General features: G+C 42.9%; 1 protein-coding gene and 1 long non-coding RNA gene across 7 annotated transcripts in view; one reads left to right on the forward strand and one right to left on the reverse strand.

Moving 5' to 3' along the window:
• Positions 1-20,589, reverse strand: part of LOC112446481 (uncharacterized) — a 66,381-nt gene extending 45,792 nt beyond the window's left edge. Inside the window, exons 1-2 of one of the 4 annotated variants that reach the window (XR_009494366.1) lie at positions 19,949-20,589; positions 1,222-2,837 (exon numbers count right to left, since the gene is read on the reverse strand). This is a non-coding gene — a long non-coding RNA (uncharacterized lncRNA). Of the gene's footprint in view, positions 1-1,221 lie in introns of all 4 variants that reach the window. The other 3 variants (XR_009494367.1, XR_003034496.2, XR_009494365.1) reach the window with 3 other exon arrangements.
• The window catches only part of MKLN1 (muskelin 1), a 391,857-nt gene that overhangs the window by 155,234 nt on the left and 216,010 nt on the right, over positions 1-20,613 (forward strand). The gene's annotated exons all lie outside the window — the stretch shown is intronic.

Raw genomic sequence — 20,613 nt, forward strand, 5'->3', positions numbered from 1 at the left:
TACCCACTGCAGTATTCTGGCCTGGAGAATTCCATGGGCTGTATAGTCCATGCGGTCACAGAGTCAGATACAACTGGGTAACTTTCACTTTCACTGACACTATTTACCTGGACACTATCGCACAGGTTAAAGGCTCAGTTCTATGAGATTGCCCCCCACTTCAGATTACCCAGGTTCCCAGATTATCCATGATTTCTGTCTGATTTGGCTACAAACTGAAGGTTCCCAAGATCTCCTACCCCTTGGATTTCACTATTTGCTAGAACAGCTCAAAGAATTAAGATTAACAGTTATGTTTATCAGTTTATTACCTAACAAAGTGTAATGTAAAGGATCCAGATGAACAGCTAGATGACAAGACACATGGGGCAAGGTCTGGGAGGGTCTGAGAGCAGGAGTGGTTCATCCTCCCACTAGGTGGGTGTGTTCACCTGTCTGGAAGCGCTCCAAACCCCATACTATTGAGATTTTTATAGAGGCTTCATCACAGAGGCATGATCAATTAATTCCATTTCTATTCCTTTTTCCCCCTCTCTGGAGAAAGCGTGGTGGGGCTGAAAATACCAAGCTTCTAATCCTGGCTTGGTCTTTCTGGGGACCAGGCCTCATTCAGGAGCCATCCAATAGCTCACCTCACTAAAATAAAAGAGGCTACAAACCCCCAGGAAATTCAAAGCTATTTAGGAACTCTATATCAGGAAGCCGGAGAAGGCAATGGCACCCCACTCCAGTACTCTTGCCTGGAAAATCCCATGGACAGAGGAGCCTGGTAGGCTGCAGTCCATGGGGTTGCTAAGAGTCAGACTCGACTGAGCGACTTCACTTTCTCTTTTCACTTTCATGCATTGGAGAAGGAAATGGCAACCCACTCCAGTGTTCTTGCCTGGAGAATCCCAGGGATGGGGGAGCCTGGTGGGCTGCCATCTATGGGATCACACAGAGTGGACACGACTGAAGTGACTCAGCATAGCATAGCATAGCATGTCAGGAAGCAGGGTCGAAGACCAAATATCAGAACAAAAGATGCTCCCAGTATTCTTATCACTTATGGTTTAGTAGCTCTGTGCTGGAACTGGAGCACAGGTCAATGTATATATTTTCTATTATCTCACAATAGGATACTATATATTTGTATATTTTATGATCTGCTTTGTGGGAGAAATACATATATAATATGTTTATGTGGAAAAAAATATACATGAAATAGTTAACAGCACTTACCTTGGGATAAGCGACTCTTGAGAGTCCCCCGGACAGCAAGGAAATCAAACCAATCAATACTAAAGGAAGTCAACTCTGAATATTCATTGAAAGGACTGATCCTGAAGCTTCAATACTTTGGCCACTTGATGTGAAGACCCAACTCACTGGAAAAGACCCTGATATTGGGAAAGATTAAAGGCAAAAGGAGAAGGGGGCAGCAGAGGATGAGATGGTTAGACAGCAATGGACATGAATTTTAGCAAACTCTGGGAGACAGTGGAGGACAGGGAAGCCTGGCATGCTGTAGTCCATGGGGTCACAAAGAGTTGGACATGACTTATTGACTGAACAACAGCAACAACAACTCCAGATAAAAGTGGAAAGATTTTTCTTTCCATTTTAAGGCTTTTTGAAGTTGACTTTATTTTCATTAGTGGTGTTTTCAGTTCAGTTCAGTTCAGTCGCTCAGTCATGTCCAACTCTTTGCGACCCCATGAACTGCAGCACACCAGGCCTCCGTGTCTATCACCAATTCCCGGAGTTCACTCAAACTCACGTCCATAGAATCGGTGACGCCATCCAGCCATCTCATCCTCTGTCGTCCCCTTCTCCTCCTGCCCCCAATCCCTCCCAGCATCAGAGTCTTTTCCAATGAGTCAACTCTTCGCATGAGGTGGCCAAAGTTCTGGAGTTTCAGTTTTAGCATCATTCCTTCCAAAGAACACCCAGGACTGATCTCCTTTAGAATGGACTGGTTGGATCTCCCTGCAGTCCAAGGGACCCTCAAGAGTCTTCTCCAACACCACAGTTCAAAAGCATCAATTCTTCGGCGCTCAGCTTTCTTCACAATCCAACTCTCACATCCATACATGACCACTGGAAAAACCATAGCCTTGACTAGACGGACCTTTGTTGGCAAAGTAATGTCTCTGCTTTTGAATATGCTATCTAGGTTGGTCATAACTTTCCTTCCAAGGAGTAAGCGTCTTTTAATTTCATGGCTGCAGTCACCATCTGCAGTGATTTTGGAGCCCCCCAAAATAAAGTCTGACACTGTTTCCACTGTTTCCCCATCTATTTCCCATGAAGTGACGGGACCAGATGCCATGATCTTCGTTTTCTGAATGTTGAGCTTTAAGCCAACTTGTTCACTCTCCTCTTTCATTTTCATCAAGAGGCTTTTTAGTTCCTCTTCAATTTCTGCCATAAGGGTGGTGTCATCTGCATGTCTGAGGTTATTGATATTTCTCCCGGCAATCTTGATTCCAGCTTGTGCTTTTTCCAGCCCAGCGTTTCTCATGATGTACTCTGCACAGAAGTTAAATAAGCAGGTGACAATATACAGCCTTGATGTACTCCTTTTCCTATTTGGAACCAGTCTGTTCCATGTCCAGTTCTAACTGTTGCTTCCTGACCTGCATACAGGTTTCTCAAGAGGCAGGTCAGGTGGTCTGGTATTGTCATCTCTTTCAGAATTTTCCACAGTTTATTGTGATCCACACAGTCAAAGGCTTTTTACTTTTACACTTAAAAAATATACACAGATCGTGCCTTGAAACAGCTTTTAAAACGTCAATCGGTGCCCCTTCTGATACTTCTGAAGAAAATATTTAAATTACTGAAGCAAGATGAGGCTGTGGATAGATAAATATGTATGAGGATGCAAACATGTCAGTAGTATCAAGCCACTTCAACTGGGTGTATGATTTTTAGAATCCAGCTAGGCTGGATCAGTACAGTTAGCAACTTTCTTAAGCAGTCTCGAGCCATTCACCTTTCTAAAGCTGCACAGGCCATGCCTTTTAGCAAGATTCCTGTTGGAAAGCCACAGTAGCCAGCAAGAGGAAAAAAAATGCGACAGGAGATTTTCTTTCTCCTTCTCTCCTGAGTTTTTTTCAGAAATGTTGAAACTAAGATATAAACATGACTCAAAAGTACTGAGATATGGGGAAAATTTGCAAAGGTGTTCAGATGATTCTTGCTTTTTTATAAAAGCACCACATTCGCGTCTGGCTGAGTCTCTTTGAGACACCCCAGGCAATAATCTGAGAGGATAGCCTCTATCAGGGGAACACTTTCTGTTCCCAGTGAAGTGGCACATTTAGTTCCTGGTACAGGCTCACTTAATTCCTATTAGTCATTTCACAGCAGTATCTTGGGAAGAAAAAAATCTCAAATACTTTTGGGTGATTTCATAAGTAAATTAAAGACAGTCCCTCTTTTCTCACAGTTCCCATTTGTTTACAAATTTCAAGTCAGTAAAACATGTTTGCCTTTGTGGATATTTCTCTGCTGATGTACCTACCTGGTTTCCACTCTACTGGGGTACCTAGATTTATGGCCACAACATAGCAGGTGGGTTCTGGACCACACAGCCTGGTTTCCCATTGAATTGATGGTGAAATTTTAATTTCTTGGTCTGTGATTTGAAGGTTGTTCTGGGACACTGCTTAGAAACACAGGTCACTGTAAGTAAGACACTGGATCTGATCAAGGTTTGTTTGTTATTTTCTATGTTATTTAAGGACGTTAGATGAATGCTTAAATTTGTTATTGAAGAGTTACCATGAATGCTGAAGATGCCCATACGGGATTATTATTGTAGGTTGGTTTGTGACAGCTGGCCTTGATTTAGTTATTTCCTCAAGAAGACACTTTGAACAATTATTTAAATGCCTCCCCTCTGCAATTACAATAATAATGATGATGATTTTGCAACTGAATATGTAATTCAGGATGCATACACTCAACTACTGTTTTTAGCTTGTTTCTCTTTCTACATTGATGTCAGCTGCTGTTGTCAGGATGACTGAAGAACAGAGAACCATTTTTCTATTGAGGGTCACCAAACTACATAAAAAAAAAAATAGTAAGAGAAGGGCTACACAGGAAGTTCTAAGAAAAATAATGATTATAGTTAATATTTAAGGAGTGCTAAACTATGAGCAAGTATTTTTTTTCTCCTTGGAGAGAAAAATTTAGTATTTTCAGAATTTATCTGCTTTTAAAATGAACACATTTCTTATTTAATAATTATAAATATCTGACAATGGTTTTGTTCTATAGCACAATCAACGAAGGAGCCACAAGTGAGAAAAATGGTGAAACAGAGGAGGGAGGTGTGTGTAGACGATAACCAGGAGACAATATAGAGTAAAAGAAATGGAGTCAGATGCAGAAGGACAGGAAGATGCAGAGGGTCATATAGATAAATGAGGGGTAAGAGGAATAAAAAAGACAGTAATAGGGTGGGAGAACAGGTGAAGGAGATAGGTAGGTAGGAAGAGAGAGGAAGTGGAAGAGAAACATGAATAAAGAAAGAGGAAACAACAGACCGAGTAATGTGGGGGATTAAAAAAAAAGGCATATCAGTTTGTTTTTAAGATGAATGTGGGATCTGTAGAACGTGGCATTTCCACCACCATCACCTGTTACCAATTCTCTGAAATACTGATCAATGACTGCTCACGATTCTAAGCACTAAAATCACTTTAAGTGTAGACATGGTGGATAAGGTGGGAAAGTTGACATGGAAACCTTATAAAATGGATATCCAAGCTAGGTGCCATTGCAGTTCTGGGTGCTTGAGGCTGCCTTCTCAGGAGAAACCCCAAAGGGAGGAGGAGAGCTCAGCTGTTGGTTAGAAGCAGCTTCTGGCCTGCCACTCCCGAGGCTTAACGCGAAAAAGCTTTCGACCTTGACTGCACAAAGAAACGTGCTCATCAGAGAATCCCACTGTAAGGCCGGTTATTGTGGGGGGCTATCGGAGAAGGTGATGGCACCCCACTCCAGTACTCTTGCCTGGAAAATCCCATGGACGGAGGAGCCTGGTGGGCTGCAGTCCATGGGGTCATGAAGAGTTGGACACGACTGAGCGACTTTACTTTTACTTTTCACTGTCATGCATTGGAGAAGGAAATGGCAACCCACTCCAGTGTTCTTGCCTGGAGAATCCCAGGGACGGGGGAGCCTGGTGGGCTGCTGTCTCTGGGGTCGCACAGAGTCGGACACGACTGAAGCGACTTAGCAGCATGAGAGCAGAAATTTCAACATTAAACTGGATAAAATTAGGCCAAAGGCCAGAGGTTCTCAAACTTTGTACTGTATGTTTAGTAAGTGGCATTGCTAAAAACTGATCCTGAAAGTGGGGGGAGAAGATAATTTTGAACTTATTTGGAAATATACAGGAAGAAAACAAATCAAAATTATCAACATGGTAAGAAAGTCTGTATGAAAATCTACATTTGAGAAATAATTTGACCTGATTCAACATCTGGTGTCTCTTTGAAGACAAGCTTCTGTTGATGTGCTTAGATGGATCTAAGATGGGGAACCAGGAGAAATAGCTGGCTTCTTTTCTGCTTGTTTGTTGTACTCTATAGCTCAGGTCAGTCCCCTGTCCCACTGGGCATTCCTGTGTTCCCTTACTTTTTGACCTGTTCGAGTTCTATTCTCTTTGTGGAGCCTCCTAGAATTGCTATCACCATGCTCTCCTATTTCTGTCATTCCCAAGTTCCGTCTATCCAGTTCTCATTTTTTCAGTAACACTGGAACTTATATAACCTTCCAATCACCTATGCTTCCCTGGTGGCTCAGACAGTGAAGAATTTGCCTGTAATGCAGGAGACCTGGGTTCAATCCTTGGGATGGGAAGATCCTCTGGAGAAGGGATAGGCTACCCACTCCAGCTGGTGACTCAGATGGTAAAGAATCCCCCTGCAATGTGAGAGATCTGGGTTCGATCCCTGGGTCAGGAAGATGTCCTATGAGAAGAGAATGGCTACCGTGCAGAAGCGTGCCGGCCACGGCAGACCATGCAGAAGCACGGCTGAGAGGAGCTATCCCACGGGTGGTGACTGAGAGCACCAGGCTCTGACGGCGCAGGAGTGGCTGAGATGGGCTATCGCACATCCGAGGTCAGGAGCGGCGGCTGAGAGGAGCTATCCCTCATCCAAGGTCAGGGGCAGCAGCCGAGACAAGCTATCCCACGTCCGAGGTCAGGGGCGGTGGCCGAGAGGAGCTACCCCATGTCCAAGGAGTGGTGGCTGCACTGGCGCTGGAGGGCCGAGAGGAGCTACTCCACATTCAAGGTCAGGAGGGGTGACCTCGTCCAAGGAAAGGAGCAGTGGCTGCACTTTGCTGGAGCAGCCGTGAAGAGATACCCCGTGTCCAAGATAAGAGAAACCCAAGTAAGATAGTAGGTGTTGCGAGAGGGCATCAGAGGGCAGATACACTGAAACCATTATCACAGAAAACTAGCCAATCTGATCACACGGACTACAGCCTTGTCTAACTCAATGAAACTAAGCCATGCTGTGTGGGGCCACCCAAGACAGGTCATGGTGGAGAGGTCTGACAGAATGTTGTCCACTGGAGAAGGGAATGGCAAACCACTTCAGTATTCTTGCCTTGAGAACCCAATGAACAGTATGAAAAGGCAAAATGATAGGATACTGAAAGAGGAACTCCCCAGGTTGGTAGGTGCCCAATATGCTACAGGAGATCAGGGGAGAAATAACTCCAGAAAGAATGAAGGGATGGAGCCAAAGCAAGAAAGCTGTGAATGTGACTGGTGATAGAAGCAAGGTCTGATGCTGTAAAAAGCAATATTGCATAGGAACCTGGAATGTTAGGTCCATGAATCAAGGCAAATTGGAAGTGATCAAACAGGAGATGGTAAGAGTGAACATTGACATTCTAGGAATCAGCAAACTAAAATGGACTGGAATGGGTGAATTTAACTCAGATGACCATTATATATACTACTGTGTGCAGGAATCCCTTAGAAGAAATGGAGTAGCCATCATGGTCAACAAAAGACTCTGAAATGCAGTACTTGGATGCAATCTCAAAAATGACAGAATGATCTCTTTTCATTTCCAAGGCAAACCATTCAATATCACGGTGATCTAAGCCTATGCCCCAATCAGTAACACTGAAGAAGCTGAAGCTGAACGGTTCTATGAAGCCCTACAAGACCTTTTAGAACTAACACCCAAAACAGATGTCCTTTTCATTATAGGGGACTGGAATGCAAAAGTAGGAAGTCAAGAAACTCCTGGACTAACAGGCAAATTTGGCCTTGGACTACAGAATGAAGCAGGGCAAAGACTAATAGAGTTTTGCCAAGAGAACACACTGGTCATAGCAAACACCCGATTCCAACAACACAAGAGAAGACTCTACACATGGACATCACCAGATGGTCAACACCAAAATCAGATTGATTATATTTTTTGCAGCCAAAGATGGAGAAGCTCTATACAGTCAGCAAAAACAAGACCGGGAGCTGACTGTGGCTCAGATCATGAACTTGTTATTGCCAAATTCAGACTTAAATTGAAGAAAGTAGGGAAAACCACTAGATCATTCAGGTATGACCTAAATCAAATCCCTTATAATTACACAGTGGAAGTGAGAAATAGATTTAAGGGACTAGATCTGATAGAGTACCTGATGAACTATGGACGGAGGTTCGTGACATTGTACAGGAGACAGGGATCAAGACCATCCCCATGGAAAAGAAATGAAACAAAGCAAAATGGCTGTCTGAGGAGGCCTTACAAATAGCTATGAAAAGAAGAGAAGTGAAAAACAAAGGAGAAAACGAAAGATATAAGCATCTGAATGCAGAGTTCCAAAGAATAGCAAGGAGAGATAAGAAAGCCTTCCTCAGTGATCAATGCAAAGAAATAGAGGAAAACAACAGAATGGGAAAGACTAGAAATCTTTTCAAGAAAATTAAGAGATACCAAGGGAACGTTTCATGCAAAAATGGGCTCGATAAAGGACAGAAATGGTATAGACCTAACAGAAGCAGAAGATATTAAGACGAGGTGGCAAGAATACACAGAAGAACTGTACAAAAAAGATCTTCATGACCCAGATAATCATGATGGTGTGATCATTCACCTAGAGCCAGACATCCTGGAATGTGAAGTCAAGTCGACCTTAGAAAGCATCACTATGAACAAAGCTAGTGGAGGTGATGGAATTCCAGTTGAGCTATTTCAAATCCTGAAAGATGATGCTGTGAAGGTGCTGCACTCAATATGCCAGCAAATTTGGAAAACTCAGCAGTGGCCACAGGACTGGAAAAGGTCAGTTTTCATTCCAATCCCAAAGAAAGGCAATGCCAAAGAATGCTCAAACTACCGCACAATTGCACTTATCTCACACGCTAGTAAAGTAATGTTCAAAATTCTCCAAGCCAGGCTTCAGCAATAGGTGAACTGGGAACTTCCAGATGTTCAAGCTGGTTTTAGAAAAGGCAGAGGAACCAGAGATCAAATTGCTAACATCCACTGGATCATGGGAAAAGCAAAAGAGTTCCAGAAAAACATCTATTTCTGCTTTATTGAGTATGCCAAAACCTTTGACTGTGTGGATCACAATAAACTGTGGAAAATTCTGAAAGAGATGACAATACCAGACCAACTGACCTGCCTCTTGAGAAATTTGTATGCAGGTCAGGAAGCAACAGTTAGAACTGGACATGGAACAACAGACTGGTTCCAAATAGGAAAAGGAGTGCGTCAAGGCTGTATATTGTCACCCTGCTTATTTAACTTCTATGCAGAGTACATCATGAGAAACGCTGGGCTGGAAGAAGCACAAGCTGGAATCAAGATTGCCGGGAGAAATATCAATAACCTCAGATATGCAGATGACAGAAAGTGAAGAGGAATTAAAAAGCCTCTTGATGAAAGTGAAAAAGGAGAGTGAAAAAGCTGGCATAAAGCTCAACATTCAGAAAACTAAGATCATGGCATCTGGTCCCATCACTTCATGGGAAATAGATGGGGAAACAGTGGAAACAGTGTCAGACTATTTTTGAGGGGGGCTCCAAAATCACTGCAGATGGTGACTGCAGCCATGAAATTAAAAGACGCTTACTCCTTGGAAGGAAAGTTATGACCAACCTAGATAGCATATTCAAAAGCAGAGATACTACTTTGCCAACAAAGGTCCATCCAGTCAAGACTATGGTTTTTCCAGTGGTCATGTATGGATGTGAGAGTTGGACTGTGAAGAAAGCTGAGGGCCGAAGAATTGATGCTTTTGAACTGTGGTGTTGGAGAAGACTCTTGAGGGTCCCTTGGACTGCAGGGAGATCCAACCAGTCCATTCTAAAGGAGATCAGTCCTGGGTGTTCTTTGGAAGGAATGATGCTAAAACTGAAACTCCAGTACTTTGGCCACCTCATGTGAAGAGTTGACTCATTGGAAAAGACTCTGATGCTGGGAGGGATTGGGGGCAGGAGGAGAAGGGGACGACAGAGGATGAGATGGCTGGATGGCGTCACCGATTCTATGGACGTGAGTTTGAGTGAACTCCGGGAATTGGTGATAGACACGGAGGCCTGGTGTGCTGCAGTTCATGGGGTCGCAAAGAGTTGGACACCACTGAGCGACTGAACTGAACTGACTGACCCACTGCAGTATTCTTGCCTAGAGAATTCCAAGGACAGAGAAGTCTGGCGGGCTACAGTCCATGGGGTTGCAAAAAGTCAGACACGACTGAACGACTAACACTTCCACAATTTTTACTATGCTAATATTCTTAATGAGAAAAGATAGAGGAGGAAGCTGGAATTCCCAATCAGTCCCATCCTTTCATGCTAGGTAACAGAGATATGTCCATGTATAGTGACCTGGAGTTAAACTTTCCTAGTGTAGAAAGGGATTCTAATAGGCTGACTTTCATGTGAAATAGGAAGAATAGATTGTTTTGAAGACCCAAAGGAGGGACTGCCAGTAGACCTATGGGATTGTTTCTAGATGATTCTACTATGTTCTGGAGGTAGCTTTAATAAGGAAATATGATATCTGACCTGTGGCCTTGCAGAGATAATGCTACTGCTAACCACTATGACTACCATTATGTCTTATATTATATATGGTAATCCTGACTGCATATTAACCTGTTTAATATCTGTCTACTTGATTGTGAGTTCTTTAATAGCTAGGTGCCAGCACCTGGCACATAGTAGGTGTTAACTGAATCGATGCATCAGTGTTTAAGCAGTCCAGGCAATAAAAGTGAGAGCAAGCAGGATGAAACAAGGGAAAAGACAGGAGCTAGTTCCACCTCCTCTTTCACAAAGGCCAGGTTTAACCCTGACAGTGGTCATGGACAGCTGCACTGAAAGATCGTGACTTGATGCATCCCCCTTAACCTCAAACATTTCTACCCAGAGGGCTGGGATACTTTATTTTTTTGAGTCACTTTCACTTTTCCCAAAAGACCATTTGCTTCCAAATACAGTAGAAATCAGTGTTAATTGCTTTTTGGAATATTATTTTGTCAGCTTCATTTAGATGTGGTAATTTGCAAAGCAACCCCCAGCAGTTGACAGTTCATCCATAGCTGCACGGTGTTCAGACATTTCCTGGGATTCCTGCCCACTGCCTAGGCAGTGTTTGCCAGGATTTGTGCTCACCTGGGATTAACTTGGAATCAGTAGTGCTTTGTTGTGTCTAGAATTTTTAAAATTCTGAAAGGGTAAAGGCCCAATCCTACTTAATCTAGAAAATAAAAGGGTACTAACTTATAATTTAAGATTTAGCAGGTGCGTAAAGATCACCTCGTCCATACTTGGTGGAAGAGGAAATTGCAGCTCTGACAGAGTCAATGACAAGGTCAGTTGGCTGGTAGCTGGGAGGTTGGGATTAGAATCTATGTTCTTTGTGGCACCAAACTGTGAGCTGGGGTCCTCTGGATTTACGCCTGTGTGGATATGAGTGTTCAGGTTACTGTTTCTTTTTGAAGCTCTTTTCCCTGGCTAGAGACTTTCTGGTCCTCCTTCATACATGCTTCAAGGTCACAGCTCAGACCAAAGTGTTTACAGAAAAACTAGGCACTTATGAGAGGATTCATTGCCAGTCCCTGCACTCGCTGTGCCCTGGCTTCAACCAAGCTCAGCAAACCAAGGGAGGGATAAAGTGGTCCCTGGAAGGAGGAATTTCTCGGTTTAGATGCCAACAGGCGAAAGGATGAATTCTGCCTGACTTCTCCAGCAAGTGGAGGCTGCTGCCACTGCTGCCACCTCCTGGGGAAAGAAAGACCTGAGCTTCATACCTGAAGCTAGTCTCAGGGTTCACCTGTGACTTGGGCAAAGGCCGCACTGGGGCTAGGCTGAAGTTCCTTGGTTCTAGAAAATAAAAGGGATAGCCCTTTACTTAGAAAATATTAGTATTTGCTATTAATCTACTCCTTTTGGCAGCGTTGTGCTCAAAGAAGTGATTTTAAACAGAGATGACAAAGTTGCAATGAATTAATATGTAAACCATGAGAAAACAGAAGTAAGGCTGAGGCAGAGCCTTAGGAAAACACCAGACTTGTTCTCTTGGCTTTCTGAATCCTAAATCCTGGGGGCATGTTAGGAATGCATCCACCTGAGAATTGTATAATAGGGAGGACACATTGGAGTTTTAATCTGAGTTCACTTGCAGGGCTGTTCTGAGGATTAATTGAGATAATATACAGGTCCCATCACTTCATGACAAACGGAGTGCACTTTCAGGGCTGTTCTGAGGATTAATTGAGATAATATATAGGTCCCATCACTTCATGACAAACAGAAGGGGAAAAAGTGGAGGCAGTGACAGATTTTATTTTCTTGGTCTCCAAAATCACTGCAGACAGTGACTGCAGCCATGAAATTAAAAGATGCTTGCTCCTTGGAAGGAAAGCTATGACAAATCTAGACAGCATATTAAAAAGCAGACACATCACTTTGCTGACAAAGGTCCCTATAGTCAAAGCTATGGTTTTTCCAGTAGTCATGTACGAAATGTGAGAGTTGGACTGTAACAAAGGCTGAGTGCTAAAGAATTGATGCTTTTGAACTGTGGTGCTGGAGAAGACTCTCTTGACAGTCCCTTGGGCTGAAAGGAAATCAAACCAGTCAATCCTAAAGGAAATCGACCCTGACTATTCACTGGAAAGACTGATGCTGAATCTGAAGCTCCAATACTTTGGCTACCTGATGGGAAGGGTTGACTCACTGCAAAAGACCCTGATGCCGGGAAAGATTGAAGGCAAAAGAAGTGGGTGGCAGAGGATGAGATGGTTAGATAGCATCACTGACTCAATGGACATGAATTTGAACAACCTCTGGGAGATAGTGAAGGATAGGGAAGCCTGGCATGGTACAGTCATGAGGTCACAGAGAGTTGGACATGACTTAGTGACTGAATAATACGTAAGTTCCTGGTATGCGAGAAATGTTCAATGGGAATTATACTGAGGCAAATGTACTCTTCTGATGCCCATGGTGATTTTCTTCATTTACTGACCAGAAATTGATTGATAGCTGCCATGTCTTTAATTTTTTCAGTCTTCTGACTATAGATGGTCCTTAGGCTAACTCATTTTATTTTTTAAAAATATAGTCATAAATTATTGCTAAGGACTAAATGTTTGTGGGCAGCCCCCATCCACAATTCATATGTTGAAACCCTAATCCCAATGCGCTGTTAGGTGGAGACAAGACCTTTGAAGTAACTAACTTTAGACACCATCAGTGGAGCCCCTGATGTGATTAGTGCCCTTACAAGAGGATGAAGAGATGAGAGCTCTTCTCCTTTGGGCATGTGAGGATACAGCAAGGAGGCAACCATCTGCAAGCTAGGAACGGGGCTCTCACCAGACACTGAATCTACTAGCACATTGATCCTGGACTTTCCAGCCTCCAAGTGCAAGAAATAAACATCTGTAGTTTACGATGCCTAGTAAATGTTATTTTGTTATAGCAGCCTTTGTTATGTTGACTAAGAGAAAAAGTGGTAAAAAGAAGTGGGGGTGCTGCTGTAACAAATACCTAAAAATATGGAAGCAGCTCTGGAATTGGATAATGGGCAGAGGCTGGAAAATTTTTGAGCTGTCTGCCTAGAGGCAATTCTGGTGACAGCTCAGAAAGAGAAGAGAAGAGCTGGAGAGAATGCTTCCATCTTCTTAGGGAATATAAATAACCATGAATAGAATGTTGGTAGAAATATGAACAGTAAAGACCATTTTGGTCTCAGATAGTAACGGGGGAACATGTTATTGGAAACCAGAGGCAAGGGGATTCCTGTTATAAAGTGCCCAAAACTTGGCTGAATTATGTTCAGGTTCTGGTGTTTTGTGGAAGGTAAGAATTGGCAGGTTATGAAATTTGGTATCTAGCTGAGGAAATTCCTAAGCAAAGTGTTGAAGGAGCTACGTGGTTCCTCCTGATTACTTGCACAGCAAAATATAAGAAGAGAGAAATGAACTGATGATGGAACTTTTAAGCAAAATGGACCCAGAACTTAAAGACTTGGAAAATTCTCAGCCTGTCCATATTACAAAAAATGAGAAGCATGTTCTTTCTCATTTCATATCATAAAAAAAATGAGAAAGCAGGACTGATGGACTTCTTGGATTTTACAGGAGTGGGACCATAGAACTATTTAGTTGGAACATAAGCTATTCTTTAAGACAAGGGAAGACTCAAGATTTCCCTGGTTATCCAGTGGTTAGAACATGGTACTTTCACTGCTAAGGGCCAGGGTTCAGCCCCTGATAGAGGAACTAAGATCCTGTAATAAGCTACACAGTGTCTCCTCCCCCACCACCTCCCACCCTACCCAACAAAAGACAAGAATGACTCTGAAGGCAATTCAGAAATCAGTTTTTAAAAGGTATGTGGATTGGGAAGTGGGGAGGATCACCTTGGTTTCAACAGGCCATGCAGCCTCCAACAAAAGTCTTGAGAACAAGGCTGCCACTTGATAGAGCCCTGGGTGGGTGTGTCTCTGGCTTGGCAGAGCTCCTGGGGCAGGGCTACTCCAGGTAGGTCCAGAAGGTAGAGTGTCAAGCCCAAGGGATTAGTCTCTAGATTTAAGAGATCATGGAGTTTGCTTTGCTAGGTTTTGGACTTCTTTGGGACTCATTACCCCTCCCTTATTTCTTCTTTCTCCCTTTTGGAATGGGAATGTCTCTTCTAGTCCTTTTGGTTTTACAGGTTCATAGCTGGAGAGGAATTTTGCCTCAGAATGTCTCACTCACATTTGATTTAGATGAGTTCCTGGACTTTAGAGTTGGTGCTGGAATAAGTTAAGATTTGGGGGGCTGTTGGGATGGAATGCATGTATTTTGTCTGTGAGGACATACATCTTGGGGGCCAGGAGTGAAAGCAAGAAGTTGGCTGTCTACAAACCAGGAAGAAGGCCCTCTCCAGATACCAATCTACTGGTGTCTTGATCTTGGACTTCCCAGTCTCTAGTATTGTGAGAAATAAATGTTTGTTGTTGAAGCCACCCAGTCTATGGTATTTTTGTTATAGCAGCCTAAACTAAGACAATGAGTGAGAAGAAATTCAGGAGGAACTGAGATTTAATTCAGGAATATTTTGGGGGTATCTACTGTGTGCTAGTTACAGAGGATTTAAAGAATAATGTAGCTGTAGACCTAAAAAGTTTCCATTAATTAGTGAGTAAGTGAAAGTCACTCAGTCGTCTCTGACTCTTTGTGACCCCATGGACTATACAGTCCATGGAATTCTTCAGGTCAGAATACTGGAATGTGTAGCCATTCCCTTCTCCAGGGGGTCTTCCCAACACAGGGATGGAACCCAGGTCTCCAGGTAGATTCTTTACCAGATGAGCCACCAGGGAAGCCCAAGAATACTGGAGTGGGTAGCCCATCCCTTCTTGAGTGGATCTTCCTGAACCAGGAATCAAACTGGGGTCTCCTATATTGCAGGCAGATTCTTTACTGACTGAGCTAGCAGGGAAGCCCCTTCATTAATTATATTAGGGAAAAAGAGACTGAGAATTAGGTGCTTGGATTCTAATAGATTCAGATCTGCAAACAGCCCAGTTGTAAAATGACCTTAGATGTCACATTGAACATATTTGGGTATTAGTTTCTTCATATTATTATTGCATAATAATATTGTGAAGAGAAATTCTTCTTTTTACAGCAGGGCTTGCCTACCACATAGCAAGCACACTGAGTATTGTGTTGTGCTTCAACGCTCCTAACCAGCTGGAAATTGTTAAAGAAACCATGACTTTGAATGATCCTGGTAAGCTAAAGCAAAACCCTTAAAGGGCCTATCTGAAGACTTTTTTCCCTGACCAATGAAGTATGGGGCTTGTTTTAACCAATTATATATACAAAGCTGTGGATTTAGTCCAGCCTATTTAGAGTATTTGTTTGAATCTTTAATTAGTACAACACATTATGACAGCCCTTCCTAAAAATTAAAAAACACCTTTTCCCTCTCAGTCAATTGGTTATGTTCCTTTGCCTAGAAATAAAGTCAGCTGGATTTGTTTTGCTTTTAAACTCTTTATTATTTGACCATATCTTATCTTTGAATGGGCTTCCGTGGTGGCTCAGACGGTAAAGAATTTGCTTGCAATGCTGGAGCCCTGGGTTTGATCCCTGGGTTGGGAAGATCCTCTGGAGAAGGGAATGGCTACCCACTCCAGTATTCCTGCCTGGGGAATTCCATGGACAGAGGAGTCTGGCAGGCTACAGGCCATGGGGTTAGAGTCAGATACGACTGAGCAACTGACACTTTCAACACTAGCAACACTATCTTTGAATAGCACTTTACAATTTGCTCAGTCTCTTCCCACCTGAAAGGAATGGGGATCCTATCAAACAAGATGGGCTCTTTGAAACGGAGATTCTGGCTCTGTTACTGACTAGCTATATTTCCTTGGATAAGTTACTGTAACAGTTAGGGTCCCAGCTGGAAACAGATGGCATTCTCAAATTGGGCAATTGGAGAGGTTTAATAAAGGGACTATTTATAAAGATCTGAGAACATACTGGGAAACCACAGGGAGCACGGGGAGGGGTTGGTTACTGGAACCCAGTACCAGAGAGCTGTGTAGAGAGGCCACTTGGGAGGACTTGTGACCTTTGGTTGAAAGGACAGTCAGCCCACTGTGCTTACAGTTAGAGAGGTCAGGGGAAGGCACACTCCAAGCTTACTCTCCTCCCTCCTACACATCTAGAAGGGCAAACTAAAGATAACAAACAATTAGTTAACCTTTCTGAGTCTTATTTTTCTTATTTGTGAAAAAGAGAATAACAATATTTCTCTCTCAGAGTTTTTGTGAGAATTAAAATGAGAACTTATAGCAAACAAGCTAGGCCCTCTTCTTTTGCTTGATTTTCAAACCTTCACTATGAAGTAGACAGATTTTATTACAGCCACTTTGCAGTAGTGGAAAATGAGATGCTGAGAAGTTGTGACTTTCCCAAGGTCTCATAGCTGGAAAAGTAGCTGAACTGGGATTGCAAACAAGATTTTTGATGTATACTCTGGGTTTCTTTCCCTTACTACTCCGTATCCCTTGATCCCCTTCTGCAGAAGGCTGCCACAGATGGTTTCTTCTTTCTAGAGCTGCTATACCCAGAGCTATACTGACTCTGCTATTTAGAAAAAAATTGATTAACCCAGGAATCAGTGCCTAAGCTTGCACTGATTGGTGAGATATGAAGAAGGTCAAGTGCCTATTTGAGGTGGTCTGATATAAGACTGACCAATATAGATGCCCACATTGGATGCTTGGCAATTCTACTTGGATATCCATTAGGCTTCCATTATAGTACATTGAAGTCAGAATTCTTGATTGCTTCTACCTCAAAACTGTTCTAACTCTAAATCTTCCTCTTTCAGTTAAAAGCATCACTAATTATTCAGTGGTGCAAACATGAAACCCAGGAATTATCCTCTTTTCATTTCTTCCTGCCTTCCCTCCCTCATCAGCAAGTCTAGCTGGCTTTACTCCCAAAATACATGCCAATTCAACCACTTCTCTCTACCTCCTCTGTTAGTGCAAGCCACCATCACTTCTTGCCTTGGCTTAACCTCTTGTCAAGTCTCCTCCCTCCAACTCTTGCCTCTTTCCATTCTATTTTCTGTTTTGCAGAGTGATTTGTACAAAATGTGAAGTGGATCACATGGCTTGAATCCTCCTACAGGTTTCCCCTTCACATTTCCATGTCATGACTCCTTACCACGACTATTAGGGCCCTATGTGTTCTGATTCTAGTCTCCCTCTCCATCACTATGCTACCACTACACTTTCTTCTTCAATTCCTCTCTCCCCTCAGGCCCATAGAGCTTACTTATTTTCTCTTCCCAGAATGTTTTTTATCAGCCTTTGCATGGGTGGCATTTTTGCACTGCACAGGTATTAGCTCAAACATTACCTTCTTAGAGACAGTTTCCCATCTGATCTAAATATTACTCCACTATAGTCTTTTATTAGCACCGAAAATGTGCAGAATAAAATTATCTAGTTGACTTGTTTACTACATTTATTATATGTTGGCCTGTCAGGATGTAAGCTTCATGAAAGCAGGGTCCTTGTCTGGCTTATCTGTTTATCCCTGCCTCCCTAGCCTCTAGGACAGGGCCTGGCATATCACAGCCTGTCAATAAATCTTTTTCTTTTTTGCAGGAAAAGACAGTGAATGGTGATAAGCCAAATATAATCAGTTACCCTCTCTGAGCAGTATTTGTTATGAGAAACATGTTGAGACATTATCAGGGAGTAAAGGAAGATTTCTATTAGGAGATGACAAGATAACTGGATTACTAGACCTGTTGATCCCTGAAAAATGATTATCCATTGTCCAGTTCTCCATGAGGTCATCAATATATACTAATCTTTGAGTGTGGGGAACTAGAATGGCTGCCTACAGTTTCCAGGCCTTTCCCAGTATCGTTACAATAAACCCCATCAACTAAGGCAATTCCCCAAAGGCAGAGGAGGTAAATACGTACCCTTAGGAGATCTGAACTATGGCTGACTTCCGTAGATTTTGAAATTTCTTTAGTCTTCTATTTCATTTTAACATTTATATGAATTTTGGGTTCAGAATCATAACATCCCTATCTGTATTTTTGTTAACATATGAATGCTTTAAATTATTGTACCATTTGTGAAATCTGTGGCGCAGGAAAGCCATGCTATCCTGGATCTTTACATTCTCTGAGGCTATCACACCTCAGGGATACATTTTTGTAGTTTGAGAAGTCCCTGGCATTCTTATTCCTTTTTAGCACAATTAATTCATTCTTCAATAAATATTTATTGAACACCCACTATACACAAGACTAACAGGATTAAGGATACATCTATGAACAAAATATGCATGAATCCTACCTTCAAGGGAATTATAGTTTAGGAGGAGAGAATGAGAAATAAAGAGGAAATCAAAATGTATTGTGATGTTTGCTACAATAAGGAAGGAAGCTCAAGGTGACAAGAGAAATATAAAAAAAAAAATGGCACCTAACCCCAAAACAGGTGATGACAACCAATTTTCCAGAATGAAATAATCTGGAAAACAAGCAGAATTTAGCAAGATGAAGAACGTGGGGAGAGTATTCCAAGCTTGGCTTAGACTAAGCCCTAGAGACCAGAGAGAGCACAGAATTATAGGCGCCAATTCAGTCAGTGTGTTAGTTTAGTGTGGCTGGAGTAAGGAGTGCAAAGGAGAAAGGAGAGAGGGAAGACTAGACAGGTAATCAAAGCAGGATATGAAAGGCCTATGCTAAGGACTTTCAGCGTTACCCGAAGGGAATAGAAAGTCACTGAAAAGAGTCCAAAACTAATTCCGAGTCCCAAACTAATTGAACTGAGTTATTATCTTAACCTTTATCTTAACCTTTTCCTCTTAAAAGTATCTCCCCCCCTCTCCCCCTGCCCAAATAACCACTAATCATCTTTGGAACTAATTTACCTTCTCTGGCCTCTTCCACTGTCTCTGTAGTCCCAATTTCATTTCTGGGGTTATAGCATTATGTCAAGAACCAAATACTTTTCTAACATGCTGCAACACACAGAACACATATGATTTTTTAAAGATTAACATACTGTTGCCTTTCTATTCGGTATTCTCCATCTGAGATGCTAGTGGAGGCCACTACCAAGCTCTCCCCTGTGGAAGCTGGAAGTCAGGAAAGGATTTGGGGAAGTTTGGGCAGATTGGAAAAGGAAATGGCAACCCACTCGGGTACTTAATCACTTTGGGCAGATTAAGGATTATAATGGGAAAAGAATACAAAGAGAGTACCAAGGTGTTTCAACTCGGTCATTCACTAAAAAACAAAAAAAAAAAAACAAAAAAAACAAACAAAAAAACTGCTTTGCTTGAGTTTTTCCATCAGTCAGGTCAGGTGGAAACGAAGATGCTGTGCAGCAGGAGTAGAACCTCTTAGACGAGGAGAGAGGAGTTCTTGGTGTTGAAGTGGCTAAGACAAGGAATAGATATGCCCAACGCTAAACCAACAGGTATTTGATGGGAACATGACCTAAAGCTGCTAGATATTTCAAGTCAAGTGTTCCTTTTTTTGATAAGAAGCCGGTGTGATGCCCATGGGCTTGCCTGGTGGCTCAGATGCTAAAGAATCTGCCTGCAATGTGGGAGACCTGGGTTTGATTCCTGGGTTGGGAAGATTCCCCTGGAGGAGGGGATGGCAACGCACTCCAGTATTCCTGCCTGGAGAATCCCATGGACAGAGGAGCCTGGCGGGCTGAGAGGTCTATGGGGTCTATGACTCTATGGGGTCGCAAAGAGTCGGATACGACTGAGCGACTAAGCACACACACAATGACCATACGGAATTCCGAGCATACGGGCTGTTAGTCCCTCTGTGGTCATGTTCTTGAAACTCTCAGTCTCTTGCTCTTTCAGAATTTGGGGGCTAAATAAGTATCTGTCAGCTTAATGTAGGCAGACTTACCAGCTGGAAGAATGACGACACCCAGCTTCCCGACTCCTTCAGGGTTTTTCTGGCCTCTGGGTGAATGTCATTACTGAGCAAACGGATTGCGCAAGACGGGTCTGAGCGGGCTCCCAATAGATGCTTACCACGAAGGGCCTCACACACTGAAAACTGAGCAGGGCGAGAGGACACTCGAGACTTTCCTCTTCCTGTCTCCATGCGACTGTGTGGACCAGGCGACAAGACATTTAAAACCAGGACAACTCCAGAAGGAAGGGCCGTTAGCTATGCCACTGGTTTCCTTCAATGCGTTTCCTTAAAGAATTTAGAAACTGCAGTAAGCCGTGGTTTCCAGTCTCACTGGCGGTCCCTTCTCCAAGTTCTTCTCATTTTCCCATCCTGGCCCACAACTACAATTTATTTCTTTTCACAATATTTTTGGCCTTTCCCTTACCTCTGCTTTCAAGAAAAGTCATTTAAGCCACTCCTTTACAAGCCCCACTGGAGAGCCCCTCAGGTGCTCTCCCTCCAGGGCCAGTTTCCTCCAGTCAGTCATTCAGGAGAGTTCAGCGGCGGAGACCCCCAGAGTGAATAGCCAACCCTCGTGCATCTCACTGCTTCAGGCAGCGCTCACGACGCGAGACTCGGAGAGCTGATCGCCCAGGCGGGCCGCGGCCCCTTTA

Source organism: Bos taurus, chromosome 4, assembly GCF_002263795.3.
Source record: "Bos taurus isolate L1 Dominette 01449 registration number 42190680 breed Hereford chromosome 4, ARS-UCD2.0, whole genome shotgun sequence".
Classification (NCBI taxonomy): Eukaryota; Metazoa; Chordata; class Mammalia; order Artiodactyla; family Bovidae; genus Bos; species Bos taurus.